This window comes from Rana temporaria, chromosome 1 (genome assembly GCF_905171775.1).
Source record: "Rana temporaria chromosome 1, aRanTem1.1, whole genome shotgun sequence".
NCBI lineage: Eukaryota > Metazoa > Chordata > Amphibia > Anura > Ranidae > Rana > Rana temporaria.
The window spans coordinates 349,354,861-349,376,914 of NC_053489.1; the positions used below are offsets into that span (position 1 = coordinate 349,354,861).

At 42.0% G+C, this 22,054-nt stretch overlaps 1 protein-coding gene across 1 annotated transcript in view; it reads right to left on the bottom strand.

The window, feature by feature from the left end:
• Positions 1-22,054, bottom strand: part of YJEFN3 (YjeF N-terminal domain containing 3) — a 181,531-nt gene that overhangs the window by 54,140 nt on the left and 105,337 nt on the right. The window lies entirely within an intron of this gene.

A 22,054-nucleotide genomic window follows, 5' to 3' on the forward strand; every position in this document is an offset into this window, starting at 1 on the left:
CAGCATACATGTTTGGTCGTGTGTATGGGGCCTCAGACTTATTTTACCTTATGGCAAATTTGTGGAAGTATAAGTGGAGCATAAACAGAAAGCATTAACAGAGCCTTTTCAAAGCTTCCAGCAACCTTCAAGCAGTTTTCCTGAAGCCTTCAGAATCCAGCATCATCACCAGGCTGGGATGTTTAGATCTTTGTGCCAGTGCTTACTGTCACTCGTCAATAGTGTTGAGCGGAATACGCCATATTCGATTTCGCGATATATCACGAATATATAGACAAATATTTGTGAAATATTCGTTAAAATCGAATATTCGTGATATTTTATCCCAAAAAAAAATTTTGCGAAATTTCGCTAATGCGAATGCGAAATTGATTGCGAAATTCTCGTCCGCGCATGCGCGCTAAGAACACGCGAGAACGGAGATCATTTCCTGGATCTTTGCCAGTCGATTTTCGGATCGCTATTTTGTGCTGCCCAGCGAAGCGAAGATGGTGGGGAGTAACTTTTCATCCAGTGAGGAAAAACTGCTGATTAATGTAAGTAATTTCACCACTGTTATTTCATTATCTTTAACTGCATTTTAGACTAGTTTAAAAGTTAGGATATAAGATCAGATATTAGTATTTCCCAAACAGTGTGTCTCCAGCTGTTGCAAAACTACAACTCCCAGCATGCCTGGACAGCTTGCTGATGTGGGGGGGGGGGTGTAAACTTTATTGGGGGGGGGAAATGTGAGAAAGGAGTGTTTTTTGTTTTTTTAGCAAGACAGGCACGCAGACAAAAACGCAGACAAAGACGCAGACAAAGACGTAGACAGCTACTAAACTAGAATAAAACTACTACACCTAAAACTTTTAGTTTTTTTTGTTTTTTTTACACGGACAAAGACGTAGACTACGACACGGACAGTTACTAAACAGGAACTAAAATACTACAGCTAAAACTTTTTTTTTTTTTTTTTTTTTTTTTTAGACTGAAGGACGCAGACAAGGACGAGGACTACAAATACTAAACTAATGTGCACTAAACACTAACTCTACTTACACAAACTTATATGACTAAACTAAAGATAATTTTTTTTTTTTTATACACAAAACACAGAGACTAAACACACACTAAACTAAGCTACCTTAAAGAAATGTACACTTACACTAAGGCCCCTTTCAGACTGAGGCAGGAGCTGCGGTGGCGGTATAACGCCGCTAAAAATAGCGGCGCTATACCGCCGGGATTGCCGTGGGATTCGGCCGCTAGCGGTGCGGTATTAACCCCCGCTAGCGGCCGATAAAGGGTTAATACCGCCCGCAATGCGCCTATATAGAGGCGCATTGCGGGCGGTATTGCCGCGGTTTCCCATTGTTTTCAATGGGAAGGAGCGGTGAAGGAGCGGTATACATGCCGCTCCTCTCACCGCTCCAAAGATGCTGCTGACAGGAGATTTTTTTGTCTCCCGCCAGCGCATCGCCTCAGTGTGAAAGCCCTCGGGCTTTCACATTGAGTAGGCAGTGAAGGAGTTTTTCAGGCGGGATAGCAGCGCTATTTTTAGCGCTGTACCGCCTGAAAAACTCCTCAATGTGAAAGGGGCCTAACTACACAGAAATCTATCTAACACTAAGCTACACTAACCTGGACAAAACAACACAAATCTGAGCTTTTAGAAAAGCTGTTGGGTCTTTTGCTTTGAAAAAAGCAGTTGATTATAGAAGCAGGAAACTCAGAACTGAAAGCACTATAGGAAGCACAATGCTCTAAGCTCTAAGATCACAATACACTGGAAAAACGCACAGAAACACTCCACTCTTTCTAGCCACCTTGTGAATCTGCACTGAAATACTGCTGGGAGTGATCTTATATACTGGTCGTGCAGGCAGGTTCCTATTGGTTGCTATGGAGGTTGCTAACCTCTGACAACTGTGGTAGGAGAACTCTGATTGGCTCTGATGCAAAAGAAGGGCGGAGAAAGTATTCGCGAATATTCGTCAACATAAAAGGATCGCCTCAGCTACTCGGCCCAGGGTCTCTAATCATACCAGCAATGCTTTTAGACGTCGATGGAGATCACTAGGATGTGATCTGTTTTAAAAATAAATTTGAAAAAATACGAATATTCGTAATAGCAAATTTTGACCGCGATATTCGAGTTATTCGCGAATACTCGAATATGCAATATTCGTAACGAATATTCGCAATACGAATATTCTTGAGCAACACTACTCGTCAAGCTCCCTTTTTTCACTTTTAGCTGCTAGCATTTTTTAGATTGAGGAAGAAAATCAACTCATCCAAAAGGACCCCATTTAATTAAAGTAAAAATGAAATGTAGGACTACTCGAGTGTGTTTTAACCAGCTAGAACAAAACCTGTTTTATGCCATCTTTAAAACTGATAAAGAACAGCACAATGCTAAATGTGTTTGGTGTTAAAGCTGTTGTAGGTGGTACCACCATCCTGAAGAATAGGGGTTGTATGGGTACCCCTACTAGATATATTCTAGTAGCAAGTTTCCACTTATTGTTCACTACTCAAATGTATGGGCCATTGTACCACATCTATCTTTGTGTTATCCTATGCCATACATCTGTTTAACTTTTTTACACAAATTAATAATGGTCTTTTCATAACAGGTACGCCTTTGTCAGGTAATGTAAGGTCTGCTTCATCAGGAGGCCACAAGGGTAGGATATAGCAAAAATCATAGATCCCTATAAAAGCTGCTGCTGTCTCCAAAAGGTTGTGCACTTGTATTATTACATAATTTGGGTAAGTACTCTTACTTTAATTGTCCATAAATCTCTGGTGACTCAGGTAAAATATTTAAGCCACAGCTAGGTCTATGTGCACTATTAGGGGTCCAAATTACATCAAACACAGCACCAAGAATCTGCCACATGTTATGGTAAAAATAAAGTCTGACATTCCTTGGGGGGGAACTGTCTTGATCCACTAGTGGGTACTTGGAAAAGAAAACATTTAGGGCCAGATTCACAAAGGAGATACGACGGAGTATCTCAGATACTCCGTCGTATCTCAGATACTCCGTCGTATCTCTCAGAGTATCTATGCGACTGATTCATAGAATCAGTTACGCATAGATAGCCCTTAGATCCGACAGGTGTAATTGTTTTACACTGTCGGATCTTAGGATGCAGTACCACGGCCGCCGCTGGGGGGAGTTTGCGTCGTAAACCAGCGTCGGGTATGAAAATTAGGCGTTACGGCGATCCACGACGGTTTTTCGCGTTCGCTACGTCGCTGCTAGTCTAGTTTCCCGTCGCAAATTTTGTCATCGTTTTGGGTGCCCTAACTTTACACAGCACACGTATTGCTGTCTAAAGTATGGCCGTCGTTCCCGCGTCGAAATTTAAAAATTCACGTAGTTTGCGTAAGACTCCGGGAATACGGAAGTACGCTACGCACGTCGCCGTTTGAAAAAATGACGTTACTTCGCGCAAAGCACGGCGGGAATTTCGAAACGGAGCATGCGCAGTAGGTCCGGCGCGGGAGCACGCCTAATTTAAATGGCACACGCCCCTTTAAATTACGCGGGCTTACGCCGGAGGCCGCCAGCGTAGGTTTTCATTGCAAGTGCTTTGTGAATCAGGCACTTGCGATGAAAACTTGCGGCGGTGTAACGCATCTACGATACGTTACGCCGCCGCACTTCTACGTGAATCTGGCCCATAATTTTTTTTAGAAATAGTTATATTTACCATTTGGTCTTTATTGCTAAAAAAATAAGTGAAACTTTTCTTTAGAACCTAAACAGAACACAAATTGTAAAACCAGACAATCAAAGGCAAAAAAAACTCCTCAACAAAAAAAAAAATTTCATGTTCAATGTCTCCAACCTATTTGCACATAAATAATGTTTAATTGCTAAGTAAACAATTATGAGTAATACTACTAAAATCACTACTGGAGGTATAATATCACATTCACCAAGAAATCTGAGTTATAGTAACTGTTTAATTAAATATACCTTTATGTAAACAGATCATTTGCATATGTGATAAACACACCCACGCTTTATTCATCTAATACAACTGCTGTGTTTCTTACTGGACTGAAGAAATGCCTTGGGCTTTATAGCAAATACAACACAAGCTGTTAACCTTGTATGCCTGTACTGGAAGAGGGAGATATGGGAATGCATTTATATATATATCAGGGATGCTCAATGTAGAGCTTATACACATAAGCAGCAGGTGCATGATGCTCGTGTTTATATTTCCTATGCCAGCTGGATTTAAAGGGGGGTGTTCTTAAGGCAGACATTAGTAAGAACCAGTGCTGCCTGTGAATACTGATAAATACTGATACTCACATTCTTTTCATTGCAATAATACAGAAAACAAAGCAAACACTTAACACCCATGTGTATTGAGCATATCATTTTTTATTAAGTATTACACAAAACACTCCAATTAACACCCATATGTATTGAGCATATCATGTTTATTAAGTTTTAGGTCATTACAATGCATGTATTACACAACACACTCAAATTAACACCCATATGTATTGAGCATATCATGTTTATTAAGTTTTAGGTCATTACAATGCATTATATGACATAATGTTGAAGTACAGAATCAAGTACAATTTTCATATACGGAGAGCTAACATCTCTAACATATAGCATATTGTGTATTACACAATAATATGGTATCAAAGGATTTTTCTTTCCAGTCCCAATCAGATTACATCATAGGTAAAACCATCAATAATGCAGTAAAGCTACATATTGGATCAGGGACGGTGCAACCACTAGGCAACCGCCTAGGGTGCACTGCTGCCTAGGGGCTGCAGCCATGCTCTGCAGGCTGCAGCATGTAACTAACTCAGTCTCAGGCAGCTGCTCTGTCCGACCGGTGGTGTAATTAGAGGTGCATCGCAGAACTGAAACAAGCACTAGAGGAAGCCGATGCTTCCTGTATAGCGCTGCCTCCTGTCACATGGGTAGGGTAAAGGGGGTGGAGTCAATAGGGGCGGCAAAATTAAGTTTCCCCTAGGGTGTCAGAAATCCTTGCACCAGCCCTGCATTGGATTGTTAGAAACATGCTGTATAAACATAAGTGTGTGTGTGTGTGTATACGTAGTAGACATCCAGGGTATGTAACAAAATAAAAAAATCAGCCTTCACCGACTAGATTTATAATAACACGTTTCTCAACTAGATAAGTGTGTAAGGGCAGAAAAATCCTGGATGTTGAAAAAAGAATAAGGAGTTATCTCCAAAAGGGAAGCGTGAAAAGGGCAAAGTTTGATTCATCAAGGGAACCCAGGAAAAAATGTGCTAAATTCAAACATAGAGCTAAATCCCACTGAAATTTATGGGAGCCTAATTTTGCCAATTTCTGGCCTTTAAAGGTAAATTTGCAAGCTTTTTGAAAGATAAGTTCACCTTTAGGAGTTTGTTACGTGATATGCCCATATTTAGGGTGTAACGTGCTCTTATACTGCCACCTCCCGTTGCCAGCGTTCTCCGCTCTTGGTCTGATATAAGAGGTGGAGAATCTTGATGGGACAATCCCGGTATCATTCCCAATTGAACAATAATAAAACAAATAATTTCCAGTCGATCCAATGAGAAGGATGGGAAAATTCGAATTTTATATGTGCCAATAAATTCAATATACATATAGATAAAATAACATTTTTATTTACACAATAAAATAAGTAAAAACCATATCACATAAAATCCACCAGTCAGTTATATGATAAACACGCTACAGATCATAGGCATGCGCAGGGAGTGTGCCAGGCGTGCCTGGGCACATGCTAGACACCCCCATACGGAGAAGATTCCACCTGTTGTCCGGTGTCAGAAAAAAAAAAAGCCTGGGGTTCTTCTAAAAATGCATAAAATACCCCTTATTTGGGCATGCAGCCTGGGTGGTCAGGAAAGAGGGGGCAGCAAGTGTGCCTGGTTTGCTTATCAGTATTTAGAGGGTTTTTTTAGAGTCTAAGTTCAGGATAATGGTCACAGTTAATGGTTAGATTTATTGTTGGATTAGGGTGAGGTTGGTGTTAATAGTCAGTAAACCACTGTGACCAATTAATTTTATATACAAGTCACAAAGCTGGCAGTGGCAGAAATTTGTGTGCAAAAATGTCCAGCATTGAAAAGAAAGTACAAAAACAAACAAGCTAATATTTCAGGAGACAAAAACAAACTAACCAACTAAATTGACTAACTCTAACCTTCATAAGAAAGCTGCAGTTATAATTTTGCAAATTGTCAAGGATCACAATGCCTGACAAACAGCACTGGGTGTTGCCATATTATTGATATTTAACTTTTGATGTTTGCAGAAAGCAGATCTAATATATATACTTCATTCTAAGGACTATGAATAATATCTAGAAAATGGTGAATTAACCAATCCTTATTTCCAATTTTGTTAAACCATACCTTTGTAATATCACTAGAGGAACCAACCAACAAAATGGTCGCTGTCTGTACTGATGCACAATGATGTTACACGCCATAGCTCCACTGTACATGTTTCATCACTAGAAGGACATCGTCAGGGCCCTGGAGCTACGGCATTTGATGTCATCACGGACCGGCACAGACACCAACCATCTAGTTGGTTGGTTCCTCTAGTGATATTACATGCTTTTATTCAGCTTGTTAAATGTAAGGCAATACTTTATTAAACTCGTTGATTTTACAAAATACTACATTATGAGGAGGCTGTCTGTTTTTTTATTATGCATATAAAAGTCTCTGGAGAGGTATACTAAGGCTGCTGCAACATAGGACTGTTGGATATTTGTATATATTCCTTACCTAGAATTTATATACTGCACTGTTTGGCTGTTAGCCAAATGTATCTGGTAAGAATCCGATCACTATATGGGCTTGTTCACACTTGCCTAAATTTCTAACGCTCAACAAAGCTCCTGTAGCGCTTGCATGGCATTAGTATGGGCATCAGACAGGCGTCAATGAGCTTTAGAATAGGAATTAGACAGGCGTTTTACAAGCATTAATAAGGAGTTAAAAATGATCATCAAATGCTCTATAGGCAGCTTTGAACCATGTGCTCTGCTCTGGTCCCCATCTGTGCTCCGGTCCCCCCTCTGAGCTCCTCCATCCTTCCTTTTCTGAATTAACAGAGTTAGTGATCACTAAATTTGTCCATTTGTAACTGAGCATTGTTAACTGTCTCCTCTCCATTCATCCCCAGTGCAGCTGAGGCTGCAGAGGAAGGGACTGGGGAATCTCTATCCTCAGTTCATTTCCCTGTCTCAAAAGGGAGATGTCAGGGGTCTGTTAAGACCCCTGATATCTCACCGAAGCCAACAGGGCTGATATTTTATTTTTTTATAAATAAATATTTAAAAGGTTAAATTGTAAAAATAATAAAAAATTAATTAAAACAAAAACACACTGACACTTTCCTCGCCAACTCCCCAAAAAAAAGAAAACATATATCGGTAGTCGGTATCGGAGAGTACATGAAAAATAAGTAACCCTACTTTTTCCAAACATTTAATTTTAAATAGTTTACATGGAACTGATCCTAAACTACACAGTGAATTTACAGTGTTATACATACAAGAATAAATATATTTGACAGTATCAAATATGTAAGTACAAAAACATTATTCTAAAACAACTTTGAATTAATAAAACTTGGTACAGTTGTGATTGAACAATGACTGTAATTTTTATTTATTTTTTTCAGTTTAAAGGCTATCACTAGACATTTCAAAAGCAATATCCCCCTCCAGTGGGCAGGACAGGAGCAGCACCAAAATACCGAAAAAAATTGTATAAATATTAGCATTTAAAAAGAAAACCCCCAAAAAAAAACACTTCACTAAATATGTGCAATTGTTTAAGGTTTTCCATATCAGAGCTTTTTACCACTGAGCTTATACTTAGGTATGCCACATTACAGTGGTAAAAAAGCTCTGATTTGGGGAGGGAGGGAATTTTACATGGAAACATAACATCAAAATGACAAGCTGCAATGTTAAATTCATTGCAGACTGTCAAATGAGCCACAAAACTGAAAAGAATCAATTGTTCTACTATAAAAGATTCTAATTTCTACCAGCTTTAGGCCCCTTTCAGACGGACAGCTGTTTTGCCGCAGTTAAAAGCACTACAAATGTTTTGTGAAATTCAAGGCTCCAGGCACTGCGATTAGCTGCATTTGCACATTGCGATTACATGCGTTTACGTGCGTTTAACTGCGGCTGCGTTTAGCTGCGGTATTCATTTCCATAGCAACCATTTGTTTCTTTTTTTTTGTTTGGGTCCCTTGAATTCTAAAACGCTGCTATCCGCAGTTGACAAAAAAGACTGCGATTACCTGCGGTTATGTGCATATAGCTGCGCTACATCGCACCTGGACGCATTCAATTCTATTTTTTCTATTCGCACCAAACCGCATGTAACGTAATCGCACGCAAACGCTGTGTGTGAATGGGGCCATAGGAAAACATTGTGTGCTTTTAGCTGCGGTAGAAAAATAGAAAATCCGCAGCTAAAAGCACCATTCTATCCGTCCGTCTGAAAGGGGCCTAACATGAATTGTTTACTTGCTTAACTGTATCAAATATGTTAAATATGTCACCCAATGAAGAGGCACACAGAAAAAGATGTTGGTTCTGGCAAAGGACCGTTGGAAAGGTGAGTATTAACCCTTTACGTTCCGCTTTAAATTACTATTTAAAAGTCAATAGACCAATAACAAGTTTTTGCAAAGTGGAGACACAAAGGGCCAGATTCATGTACAATTCCGGCGGCGTAACGTATCCCATTTACATTACACCGCCGCAAGTTTTCAGCGCAAGTGCTTGATTCACAAAGCACTTGCCTGTAAACTTGCGGCGGCGTAGCGTAAATCCGTCCGGCGCAAGCCCGCCTAATTCAAATGGGACGTGTATCATTTAAATTAGGCGCGCTCCCGCGCCGAACGTACTGCGCATGCTCTGTTTTGTAATTTCCCGCCGTGCTTTGCGCGAAATGACGTCGCACCGACGTAATTTTTTGAACGGCGACGTGCGTTACGTCCTTTCCTATTCCCAGACGACTTACGCAAAAAAAAAAAATTCAAAATTCGACGCGGGAGCGACGGCCATACTTTAACATGGCTGGTCTAAATATAAGCCATGAAATAGCAGCCGTAACTTTATGACGGGAAAAGCCGACTAGCGACGACGTAAGAGAATGCGACGAGCGTGCGTAGCTTCGTGGATCGCCGTAAACAGCTAATTAGCATACCCAACGCGGAAAACGACACAAACTCCACCCAGCGGGCGCCAAAGTATTACACCTACGATCCGAAGGCGTCCGAAGCCTCTAATAGGCTTCGAAAAAGGGTGGGCACCTGGGGCAGAGCACTTCACCTGAAGCCCACCCAGTTGTGTGAGATAGCGAATGAATACTACTACTATGTAATATTCACTATTTTCACAATCTCCTCCAAGTTAATCAGGAAGCAGGTCGTGAGACCTGTTTTCCGATTGGCCAAAAGTTCAGGTGATCCTATTGGACACCTAGCGCTTAGGAGAAAGAGAGTAAAGACACTCGCCACCCGCCATGCTGGAGGGGACACCAAAGCTGCTGCTCGCACCTCGCCACCCGCGGTGCTGGAGGAGACACCAGAGCCACTGCTCGCACCTCACCACCCGACATGCTGGAGGGGACACCAGAGCCACTGCCCGCACCTCACCACCTAGATGGGGTAAGGACCAGCCATTAGACAGCAGGGGGGTTTCGCTAGTGCCGTGCCGCCGGCCGCCCGCCATAGGGGGTGTTAGTGCCACGCCACCAGCCGCCCACCGGGGTTTTTTTTGCCGCCCCCCGCAAAGAAAAAGCACACCAGCCGCCACTGATATAAATGGTGATCGCACCACATAGGTATCGCCGAGAACGTAAACATTTAAATAATAATTCTTGTGTAACTTTATCCACTTAAGCCCCGGACCATATTGCTGCCTAAAGACCCAAGGTGTTTTTACAGTTCGGGACTGTGTCGCTTTAACAGACAATTGCGCGGTCGTGCGACGTGGCTCCCAAACAAAATTGGCGTCCTTTTTTCCCCACAAACAGAGCTTTCTTTTGGTGGTATTTGATCACCTCGGCGGTTTTTATTTTTTGCGCTATAAACAAAAATAGAGCGACAATTTTGAAAAAAATTCAATATTTTTTACTTTTTGCTATAATAAATATCCCCCAAAAACATATATAAAAACTTTTTTTTTTCCTCAGTTTAGGGCGATTCGTATTCTTGTACCTATTTTTGGTAAAAAAAAAATCGCAATAAGCGTTTATCGATTGGTTTGCGCAAAATTTATAGCGTTTACAAAATAGGGGATAGTTTTATTGCATTTTTATTAATTTTTTTTTTTTTTACTACTAATGGCGGCGATCAGCGATTTTTTTCGTGACTGCGACATTATGGCGGACACTTCGGACAATTTTGACACATTTTTGGGACAATTGTCATTTTCACAGCAAAAAATGCATTCTTTATTGTGAAAATGACAGTTGCAGTTTGGGAGTTAACCACAGGTGGCGCTGTAGGATTTGGTGTACACTGTGTGTGTGTTTACAACTGTAGGGGGGTGTGACTGTAGGAATGACGTCATCGATCGAGTCTCCCTATAAAGGGGATCACTTGATCGATGCAGTGCCATAGTGAAGCACGGGGAAGCCGTGTTTACACACGGCTCTCCCCGTTCTTCAGCTCCGGGGAGCGATCGCGACGGAGCGGCTATAAACAAATAGCCGCGCTGTCGTCCCGGATCACTCCCCGAGGGGACCCGACCGCCGCAAGTCGCAAAAAATGTGCATTTAATAAACCGCTGCGCAAATATTGCACTACAGAGAAATTGCAACAAAATGCATTTTACCCTCCATCACCTTTGCTAAAATTATATATATATAATGTTTGGGAGTTCTAAGTAATTTTTCTAGCAAAAAAATGCTGATTTTTACATGTAACTAATGTCAGAATTGACCTCGGGTTAAAGTAGTTAAAGCGGAGTTCCACCCAAAAAGTGGAACTTCCGCTTAATCCACTCCTCGCCACCTTACATGCCACATTTGGCATGTAATTTTTTTGGGGGGGAGTGGGGGCTTCAGGAGGAGTGGGACATCCTGTCCCACTTCCTCCTTCCGCCGAGGGGCTGCTAAGGCGATACGTCATATCGCCTTTTGGCAGCCCCTCCCTGTAGGCGATCGCCTGAGACACGTGACAGGTCCCAGGCGATCGCCTGTCCAATCAGATAGCGCAGCACCACTCGCGCATGCGCAGTGAGTGCCCGGCCGTGAAGCCGAAAGCTGTCATGGCCGGGTGCCCACAGTAACAATGAGGACACCAGCCGGAGAGGGTGGGAGAGGAGCGGAGCTCCGGCCGGCGCGTCGCTGGAACGTGGAGCAGGTGAGTGTATGTTTATTAAAAGCCAGCAGCTAAACATTTTGTAGCTGCTGACTTTTAATAAACATTAAAAATGCCTGGAACACCCCTTTAATACTCTACATTCTTACATTTATTCACCAGTGCTGAATGTATAAAATATTATCATGGAAATGAAATACAAGAAGCATATGCTATAAAAAATCTACCTTAACTATCTCAGGCTTCAGGGGTGACATGTCCCTGCATTAGTTCACATCTCTGGCCCTTCTGAAAAGGCAGTGACAGGGGTCATGCAGCTGGAGTCCCCAGCTTGTTTAATCTGTATAATAGAGAATCAATCAAGGCGCGTGACACCATGATTTAGCTTTGTAATGACTGTAGTAACTGGACGGACCAGGGAATTTTGGAGTGGATGTCTTGCCCCTGGAGATCATGAGAATTATAAGAAGCCAGCCGTCCCAATTGCCAACAACCACAACTAAAAAAGTACTTTTGTATGTGGTTGGCCTCTAAGCAAACAAATGGAGTTATTTCCAGTTACAACAACCACATAAAATAAACACATAGCAAAACACAAGACTCCAGTTATCAAAAGCATCATGGCTACAGTAATTGTGTCAGTGGTAGAATAGCTGAACATTAATCATTTCAACTTTCTGAGGTGAGAAAAAAATTTAATGCAATCCTGTCATCGTTTAATAAAATGTAAAAAATATACTAAAAGGTTTGATGGCAGTATAGAAATCCGCTGGCCTCTATAGTCAGCTGCTAGTATTACACTGTAATGTATAATTATGCATGTCACTTCCTGTCTTGGGGTATGTTGGGAAAAGATCCTGGATGGGCAAGTGGAGAGAGAGGTCTCTTTTGTTTTTGTAGGTCCTGGTGAATTATAGTTAGAGCCAAGAGAAATGGCGTAGGTGTCATGCCAGACAAAGTTAAATAATGAGCCCTGATTCCAAAAACAGCAACAAGTGGAATGTGCACAAAACATTTTGGACCTGTACCACAAAATGATGAGGACTTTTTAAACAGATTAGTGACCATGGATGAAAGCTGGGTATATTTATATGATCCTGAAACTAAAGAAATTAGTAAAACATGGAAATATGCTTTATCACCCACCCCCAAAAAGGCTAAGGTGCAACATTCATCCATTAATCACGGCTCGGTGTTCAACTTTGTCTGGCATGACACCTACTCCATTTCTGTTGGCTCTAACTATAATTCACCACAACCTAAAACAATATCCACCTATAAACCTGTAAAATTTCAGATCCCAAGCACATCTAGATCATGGTGAGGTCAAGAACTTATTGGCCTCCCCTCGTACTTATACCACATCAGAAGACACGATTTTGTATTTTTATTAGGGCTGGGCAAATTAAAGATTCATTTCTCGATTAATCTTTAATTTTTTTGATCGATCCAAATTCTTTGGATCAATCAAAATTCTTGACGTCACTGGAAAGCCTGGACAGTGAGACTTACCTTACTGGATGTAAGCAAACTGCATCCATTGGATTGAGGTACCTTTGCATCTGTGGAGCAGGAGGATGCATCAGGCTCCATCAGGGGAAAGGGGCAAAAAAAAAACATTGTTTTCCTGTTCTAAGCAGTTTTTTGCAGACAATTCTATGTGTATCGGCAACATCTGACTTTTCAGTTCTTCGGGGTATATTGTCAATAAAATGCGATCATATCTGCTTCCAGAAAATGTAAATACTCTGGTATGTCTGCGTGAATGCCTAAAGTGATGCCTACTTGCCTACTATAAAGTGACTGACAGTCAATATACTAGATACGTTTTATAATTAAAGTTAAACTAACTTTCTACGTTTTTCTTAAAGTTTAATAAGAAAAAATTACGTACGTCAGTGCTACAGTTTGAATTTAAAATGGATTTGTGTGAACTGTGAAGTTAAGTCATGTATTGTGGAAACTAACTAGTGTCGGGTGATTGTATATAGTGTATACCACATTTACCACTGACTAATGCAGAGTTGCAATGCAAGGAGATCAGCTAAAAGTAGCTGTATGTGCGTTATAATTAATCGAAATTAGTCGATTCATCGATTAAAAAAAAAATCGATAAATCGAACACGAAAATTGTAATCAGTAACAGCCCTAATTTTTATTTTCTAATAGTTTAACTGCAGCTGCCCACAGATCGTGCGGTTGTGCACCCCCTAAGGCGCGCACAAGGCACGCAAATGGAAGAAAGGACTTATGACGTCCTCCCGGAATAACAGTGCTCCCATGTTTTTTCACTATAGGCTAGGCGGAAGGTGGTTAAAGATTTAAAATATATGTTTGTAGTACGCATTATCAATCTCATTTGGCCAGCTTCCGTCGGGCGAGCATACCAGCATCCGACCGACTCGCGATCCAAGATCATAGCCAATGGCACAAAGTGCTGGTCAGGGTGTTCTAGCAGGGAGTCTGTCCCCCTATCAGAACTCAACATCTCAGCGGGGGAGATCACTGAACTAACCTCGCCATTAGTACAGTGGCTCTGACCGGAGCTGATAGTTTTTTTCGTTCAACCCGCGGGTTTGAATTAAAAAAAAAAGGAATAGTGTGTATTCGGGTTTAAAACGATGACAGGGGAGGGAGCTGCATCACTCAGCCTGTGACTGTTATCCACAGCTGTGCTTGTCTTCTGTGCTGTGTGAAGGGGAGTGTGTCCCTTCCCTCCAATTAGGGCTCAGAGCTGTAGGCTCTCTGAAGACTTCAGATCCCTTCTCCTTGTTCCTAGAACTGATGCCGCATACACACGATCGGTTAAACCGATGAGAACGGTCTGATGGACCGTTTTCATCGGTCCAAACCGATCGTGTGTAGGCCCCATTGGTTAGTTATCGGTTGAAAAAAAATCCAACTTGCTTTAAATTTAACCGATGGATTCCTAACCGATTGTTAGTAGGCACGGCCATCGGTTAAAAATCCACGCATTCTCAGAATCAAGTCGACGCATGCTTGGAAGCATTGAACTTCGTTTTTTTCAGCACGTCGTTGTGTTTTACGTCACCGCGTTCTGACACGATCGTTTTTTTAGCTGATGGTGTGTAAGCGCGACTGACCATCAGTCAGCTTCATCGTTTAACCGATGAAAACGGTCCATCAAACCGTTCTCATCGGATGGACCGATCGTGTGTACGCGGCCTGAGAAAAAAAACTTTCTTCTGTGTGTTTTCAGAACGATCTACAAAAGAAATGTGGGCAGATACACAGCTACAACTTATGTTGGAGGATTTGTTTGATCTAGTCACTTCACTGGATATATGTAAGGGTTTACAAGTACTTTACCTGAACAATTTAAAGATGCTTGCCATGCACAGCATCTCCATATTTTGTCTGTTCCAGTTTTTATAAATTTCCTTCCCTCCCCCATCTTTTTAATTTTACATCTGAGATGCATGCTGAAATACATAATCGTGCCTTAACATATTTCTAATAATTAGTCATCGCAACAGCATGGCCATTTGGTTGTTTTTTGTTGCCTTTTTATGAAATAATACAGTGCATGTTGAAAGTATTCACAGCGCTTAACTTTTTCCACATTTTGTTATGTTACAGCCTTATTCTAAAATGGATTCAATTCCTTATTTTCCATGAAATCTTTGCAAATGTACATAAGTATTCACAGCCTTTGCCATGACACTCAAAATTTAGCGCAGGTGCATCCTGTTTCCACTGATCATCCTTGAGATATTTCTACAACTTGATTGTCCACCTGTGGTAAATTCAGCTGATTGGACATGATTTGGAAAGGCACACACAGTTAACAGTGCATGTCATAGCACAAACCAAGCCATGAAGTCCAAGGGATTGTCTGTATACCTCAGAGACAGGATTGTATTGAGGCACAGATCTGGGGAAGGGTAAAGAAAATTTTCTGCAGCATTGAAAGTCCCAATGAGCACAGTGGCCTCCATCATCCGTAAATGGAAGAAGTTTGGAACCCCCAGGACTCTTACTAGAGCGGCGTCCCGGCCAAACTGAGCGATCGGGAGGAAAGGGCCTTAGTCAGGAAGGTGACCAAGAACCCAATTGTCTCTGTAACGGTCACCACCGTTTACGACCTTCCATCAACTACGACAGCTTATCTGACACACAGACAAACCAGCAGGCATCCCATTTCCCAGAATAACAAGACTTGCTCCGTGTTGTCTGGTTTCAAATGTAAGACAACTTTAATGGTTCACTCTCAGATTTTATACAGTTTTCAAGGCACAGGAACAATCAAACTCTCCACCCACACCCTGGGGGGCTTCAATACACCTTCAGATGGCTAATTGCTAAACATTCTAGACATGTCGGCGCCGGCCTATAATTATCATGATCTAATCACTGCACATTCCTTCATTAACAGAACTCAAACAAAACACCATCACACAATGATCCCTTCTCAATCCACATCCCTAGACAGACGTTCTGTCTCCGACATACAGCTTGGCAAGTTCCATTCCACATCTTATATCAATAGAATTCACACAAAGCAGCATCACACAATGAGAGGTCTTTCAGAAGCAGACTCAATTAGCATGTCACTAGCCAGGGCTAATCATAGAAATGAGTCACTATTGACTGGTTGGGTCACAATTAACCAACAACCTGCAATATCTCAAGATCCTGCAATATGAACTATCAGTGATGTCCCCTGTTCTGTTATTTAGGATATAATTTCTCAGTCACCCTATGGCCCTATCGGACATAAGGTGACCCTAGACATAAGACTCCTTGGTGACGCCGGTACAGGAGTACCTCTCATCCTTACAAAGTCTCTGTTTGTCCCGGGTCATTCCGTTACAGTCACTCTGACAAAGCTCCAGCATTTCTCTGTGGAGAGAGGAGAACCTTCCAGAAGAACCATCTCTGCAGCACTCCACCAATCAGACCTGTTTGGTAGAGTGGCCAGGCGGAAGTAAAAGGCACATGATAGCCCACCCAGCGTTTGCCAAAAGACATCTGAAGGACTTTCTCTGGTCTGATAAAAAAAAGATTGAACTCTTTGGCCTGAATGGCAAGGGTCATGTCTGGAGGAAACCAGGCACCATTTATCACCTGGCCCAATCCATCCCTACAGTGAAACATGGTGGTGGTAGAATCATGCAGTGAAGATGTGTTTCAGCAGCAGGAACTGGGAGACTAGTCAGGATTCAGGGAAAGATGAATGCAGCAATGTACCTCTGTACCAATTTACATCCTTGATGAAAACCTGCTGCAGAGTTCTCTAGACCTCGGACTGGGGCAATGGTTCATCTTCCAACAGGACAACAATCCTAAGCACACAGCCAAGATAACAAAGAAGTGGCTACGGGACAACTCTGTCAATGTCATTGAGTGGCCCAGCCAGAGCCCAGACATGAACCGAATTGAACATCTCCAGATAGATCTGAAAGTGGCTGTGCACTGACGCTCCCCAACCAACCTGATGGAGCTTGAGAATCCTACAGAAATGGAGAAATGAAGAAACTGCCCAAAAATAGATGTGCCAAGCTTGCAATATCATACTCAAAAAGACAAGACCAACGTTTTTTTATTTTTAAAAAAAAATTACAAAGATTTAAAATAAACGTCTTTCACGTTGTTATTATGGGGTATTGTTTGTAGAGTTTTGAGGAAAATAATGAACTTAATCCATTTTGGAATAAGGCTGTATTATAACAAAATGTGGAAAAAGTGAAGCGATGTGAATACTTTCCGGATGCACTATATATAAGATTATGTTGCCTATTTTTTCTTAAAAACTTTTATGTTTACTCTTTCTCCTTTGAAGATTCAATAGAAAGATAATTTACATAAGAACAAGAGACAAATAGAATTAATAAGGGTTCCTAAGGGTTAAAACGAGACAGTGGTTAGCCATGTATCTAGGAAAGTGTCACAGTGTCTGCAAAATGAGCTTTTAATGATATTACTGCCCACGCGCCTTAACAAGATTTTAGCAGATTACACACATAACTCCCTCCTGAGTGAAAAACAATTTTATTTGTATTTATGTCTGTGTTCATGTCCCCAAGCAATATTACAGTGTAAGGGTCTTGAACTAGGAAAGGTTTTGTATCTGGAGTTTTTGTAAAAAAGTGCACAGTTTTAAGAATACATTTAACACAAGACAAAGGCTTTCCAGCACTATAAGGGCTCTTTTACATGGGCGAACTCCGCCAACAGATTCACTTGCTCAATGGGGGATCTGTCCGCTGATCCCCACTGAGCAGGTGGATGACATGGTCACAGCCTACTCTCCTCTATGGATGCCTGTCCATTTTCATTTGACTGAGATCTGCCAGAGGGCTGGGGAACGGATTCCCCATCTGTCTGTTTTTGGCAGATAAGATCAGATCAGATGTCAGCGGATGCAAACGGACACATGTCTATTACATCCATTGCTCCATAGAGGGCAATGGATCAATGGCGTCACTATTGTTGCTGTCACCCGGTGCGGTGAAACATGGTGTCACCCCCCCTCCAGCCTGCCACAGTGCTAATTGATAGTGTCACCCTGGGCATTCTTCTCAGGGAAAAGGTGCAGGAACTCAACCACGCTCCACACCTTTCCTCAAAGTAAGGGGGTTAAGCGTGCCACAGCAACTGGGTGTGGGAGGGTCCTAAAGGGTCATTAAATACCATAATGTTCCTACATACAGAGTGCAGAGTTCAGGTGGATGCAGGCTGCAGAGTACAAGAGTACAGGTGGGTGCAGGGTGCAGAGTTTAGGTGGGTGCAGGGTGCAGCATGCAGGTGGGTACAGGGTGCAGAGTTTAGGTGGGTGCTGAGTGCCGAGTTCAGGTAAGTACAGGGTGCAGAGCTCAGGTGGGTGCAGGGTGCAGAGTTCCACCACCAAATCGCCATCCTTGACAGGACTGTCTTCCCTCTTCCAGCACATACACACATCCTGGTACCTGTACAATTAGCACACAAATATCCCCACCAAACACAGACCTCAGATACAGCACGGCTCAATCCAGTGAGAGAGATGCCCCTCCTCCCAGGCCTAGCAAAAGCTTTCCATCCGCTACTCTAGTGTGACAGGCGGCAGCAAGCGATGCTGCATGAGTGCGGGTGGGTGCTGAGAATCCGGCAGAACAGGAGCACAGAGCTGTGTCACCTCTACATACAGAAGCCTGGCTTCTGTGTTTAGAAGTGGCAGTACTGACTGGAAAGCACAGGGCAGTGCTGGAAATGGTAGAACTTACGTCCGCCATGTTCCAGCTGAAAAAAGCCCTGGTGCCACTCCTCTGGCAGGTGTCATCCGGGTGCGGCCCGTACCCCCCCTTCCCCTCATAGATCCAATCGGGTCTGCCCATGTGAAAGGGGTCTAAGTTAGCTAAAAAGACAGCAGGGCAGACACTGTCTGCCTTTAAACTTACTTTGTCTAACTGAAACCTCAGGTGGAGCTGTCCCATAAAGAATGAATCATACCTTTGCTTTATTCAGTTGTGCCTTTAAACATCAGCTTGAGCAATTGAGGTCATTAAAGTAGTAAAGTAAAAAAAAAATAAAAAAACTTTCCCCCTGCAATTAAATGTCATAATATGCATCACACATGCTTTAGCACATTATGAAAGACTACCATAACACATTGGGGGTTATTTACGAAAGGCAAATCCACTTTGCAAAGTGCAAAGTGCACTTGAAATTGCACTGAAAGTGCACTTGGAAGTGCAGTCGCTGTAAATCTGAGGGAAAGATCTGAAATGAGGGGAAGTTCTGCTGATTTTATCATCCAATCATGTGCAAGCTAAAATTCTGTTTTTTATTTTCCTTGCATGTCCCCCTCGGATCTACAGCGACTGAACGTCCAAGTGAACTTTCAGTGCAATTTTAAGTGCACTTTGCACTTGTAGGGGCAGATTCAGAAAGATCGGCCTAACTTTCTGCTGGCGTATCGCATCTCATATACGCTACGCCGCCGTAACTTAGAGAGGCGAGTACCGTATTCAGAAAGAACTTGCGCTGTAAGTTACGTCGGCGTAGTGTAAATGGGCCGGCGTAAGCCCGCCTAATTCAAATGATCAAGGCAGTGGGCGTGTTGTATTACAATGAGCCGTGACCCCATGTAAATGAGTGTCCGCTCGAACGGTGCATGCGCGCGCATGCTCAGAGTCACGTCGCAAATACTCCCCAAGATACGTCGGCTCAATGCTTTGTCGACGTGAACGTAACATACGCCCAGCCCCATTCACGTACGACTTAGGTAAGCGACGTAAAATACGACGCTGTTCCGACGTTTCCGACGTCCATACCTTAACATGACTTACCCCTACTTTATGAGGGGTAAAGTTACGCCGAACATACGCCTTACGTAAACTGCGTAGCTAAATCCGACGGGCGCAAGTACGTTTCTGAATCAGCGTATCTTGCTCATTTGCATATTTGACACGTAAAACAACGGAAGCACCCCTAGCGGCCAGCGTAAATATGCACCTAAGATACGACGGCGTAAGAGACTTGCGTCAGTCGTATCTTGGACAAATTCTGGCGTATCTGATTCTTTGAATCAGGCGCCATCATACGACGCCTCACATTCGGACTTACGACGGCGTATCTGGAGATACGCCGTCGTAAATCCTTTGTGAATCTGGGCCGTAGTTTGCACTCGTAGTGCAAAGTGGATTTGCCTTTCATAAATAACCCCAATCTCTGCAGCAGCGCACTGTCACTGTTTACAGGGCTTCCATCTTCACTCGATTTTCCTTTCAGGTTCATGGGCTCTAGCACGTTTAGGAGATATTTCTCGTACCTACAGGTAAGCTTTATTATACGCTTACCTGTAAGTACATGTGAGCAAGCAGTGTTTACTGCCACTTTAGGCATAGACTTTTTACAACAAGGGAAACAGAGGAAACTATATAAAAAGGAGTCTAAAGCTCCATCTGCTGGCTGAATAAAAGATTACAAAAGATTAATATCCCATATGTCATACTTTCCTCACCAAAATGTTTTAAATGTGTAACTAATTAGTACTGACTATAATATAGATAAAAACGTATATACAAATCCACAATTAATTTTAAAATAATCATACTATATCTATAATACAATTATATGCTGCACACAGATGTGGGTGTGAATCAGGTTGTAATTTTCACTTTGTCACCCTTGTGACGGAAACTCTCAACCTCACCCTGCATTAAAAATTTCCAGCTCAATGGAAATCTATGCACCAGCAGACAAAATGACCATCACTTGGGCAGCTCAACCGGGCATTTAATACCTTACACAGATGCATACACAATACTTGTCACTGTGTCTTTTAATAGAAAAAAACACAGTTCACTTCATATGCTGTTGCAATTCTGACCTATAAAAAATGTCTGTATTTCTTGCTGCCATGCCCAGACAGGAATGTAACAGAGTTTACACTATGATAGCTTCTTCAGAAAAAATCATTTATTTTAAATATAATTAGAGAGTTTTAAAATATTATTTTTATAAAAAGAAAATATATATTTACAATACATAACAAAAACAGACGTAAGCAACAGCAAAATAAAAATGAAACATTCTTAGTATCCACCTTCTCTTTGGTACAGTGCAGAGTTTGTATCACTTACAGATTAAGTCCAATCTGATGCTGCAAGAGTCCCTGGTTCTCATAAATGACTCTTAGGCCCCTTTCACACTGAGGAGTTTTTAAGGCGGTTTAGCGATAAAAATAGCGCCTAAATACCGCCTGAAAAACTCCTGAACTGCATTCTCAATGTGAAAGCCAGAGGGCTTTCACACTGAGGCGATGCTCTGGCGGGAGAAAGAAAATTCCTGCAAGCAGCATTTTTGGAGCAGTGAAAGGAGCGGTGTGTTTACCGCTCCTTCCCATTGAAAGTAATTGGAGACCGCAGAGGTATATAGAGGTATATCGCTGCTATTTTTAGCGGCACTATACCGCCACTGCACGTCCTGCCCCAGTGTGAAAGAGGCCTTAATATTCCTTAATAATTCTGATAGTAAAACAAGTGCACTCTTTCTTCCATAGACAGTGTTTTGCAGAACAACACTTACCCAATGTAAAGGTCTGAGGACTGTGTAGTAGATGTGCTGAGCGAATTTATAATGCCTAGCAGACACACCTTAAATGCATTCTTGAAAACCAGCTTGTCATTAAATGATGGGTTATTAGAGACAAAACGTGATATATATTTGATGAACATTTATCTTAGAAGGTCTACTGTGTCTTATCTGCCTCATGGACCTTGCAATATCATTGTGTTTGGTGTAATATTTTACATTACTATAACCACTTTTTTAAGTTAACTACAGTACACAGAGGGTTTAAAGTGGTTATAAAGGTAGAAGTTTTTTTACCTTAATGTATTCTATGGTACTTGGGTCAAATGGATCCTTGGGTCAAATATCCAACCAATGACCTCCAGACTATACCCGATTAGATTGCATTCTAGATTGTGAAAACTGGAGCGTGAGGTCCCACCCCCTCCTTTCTTTCTCTTTATAGCACCCCTTGCCTCCTAGCCTGTTACTTATGTTTTTCCATATGTTCCTTGTTACAGACTAGGTCTGGCAGCGAGTTTGTTCCCATGTTTCAGAAGGTGTTTTCATCCTCCAATATGGGAGGCTGACTGATAATGTGTTCATGTGGCGAAAACATGGGATAAAACCTGAGCATTCCCTCAGTTTGCAGGTTAAAATGTATGTTACCATCA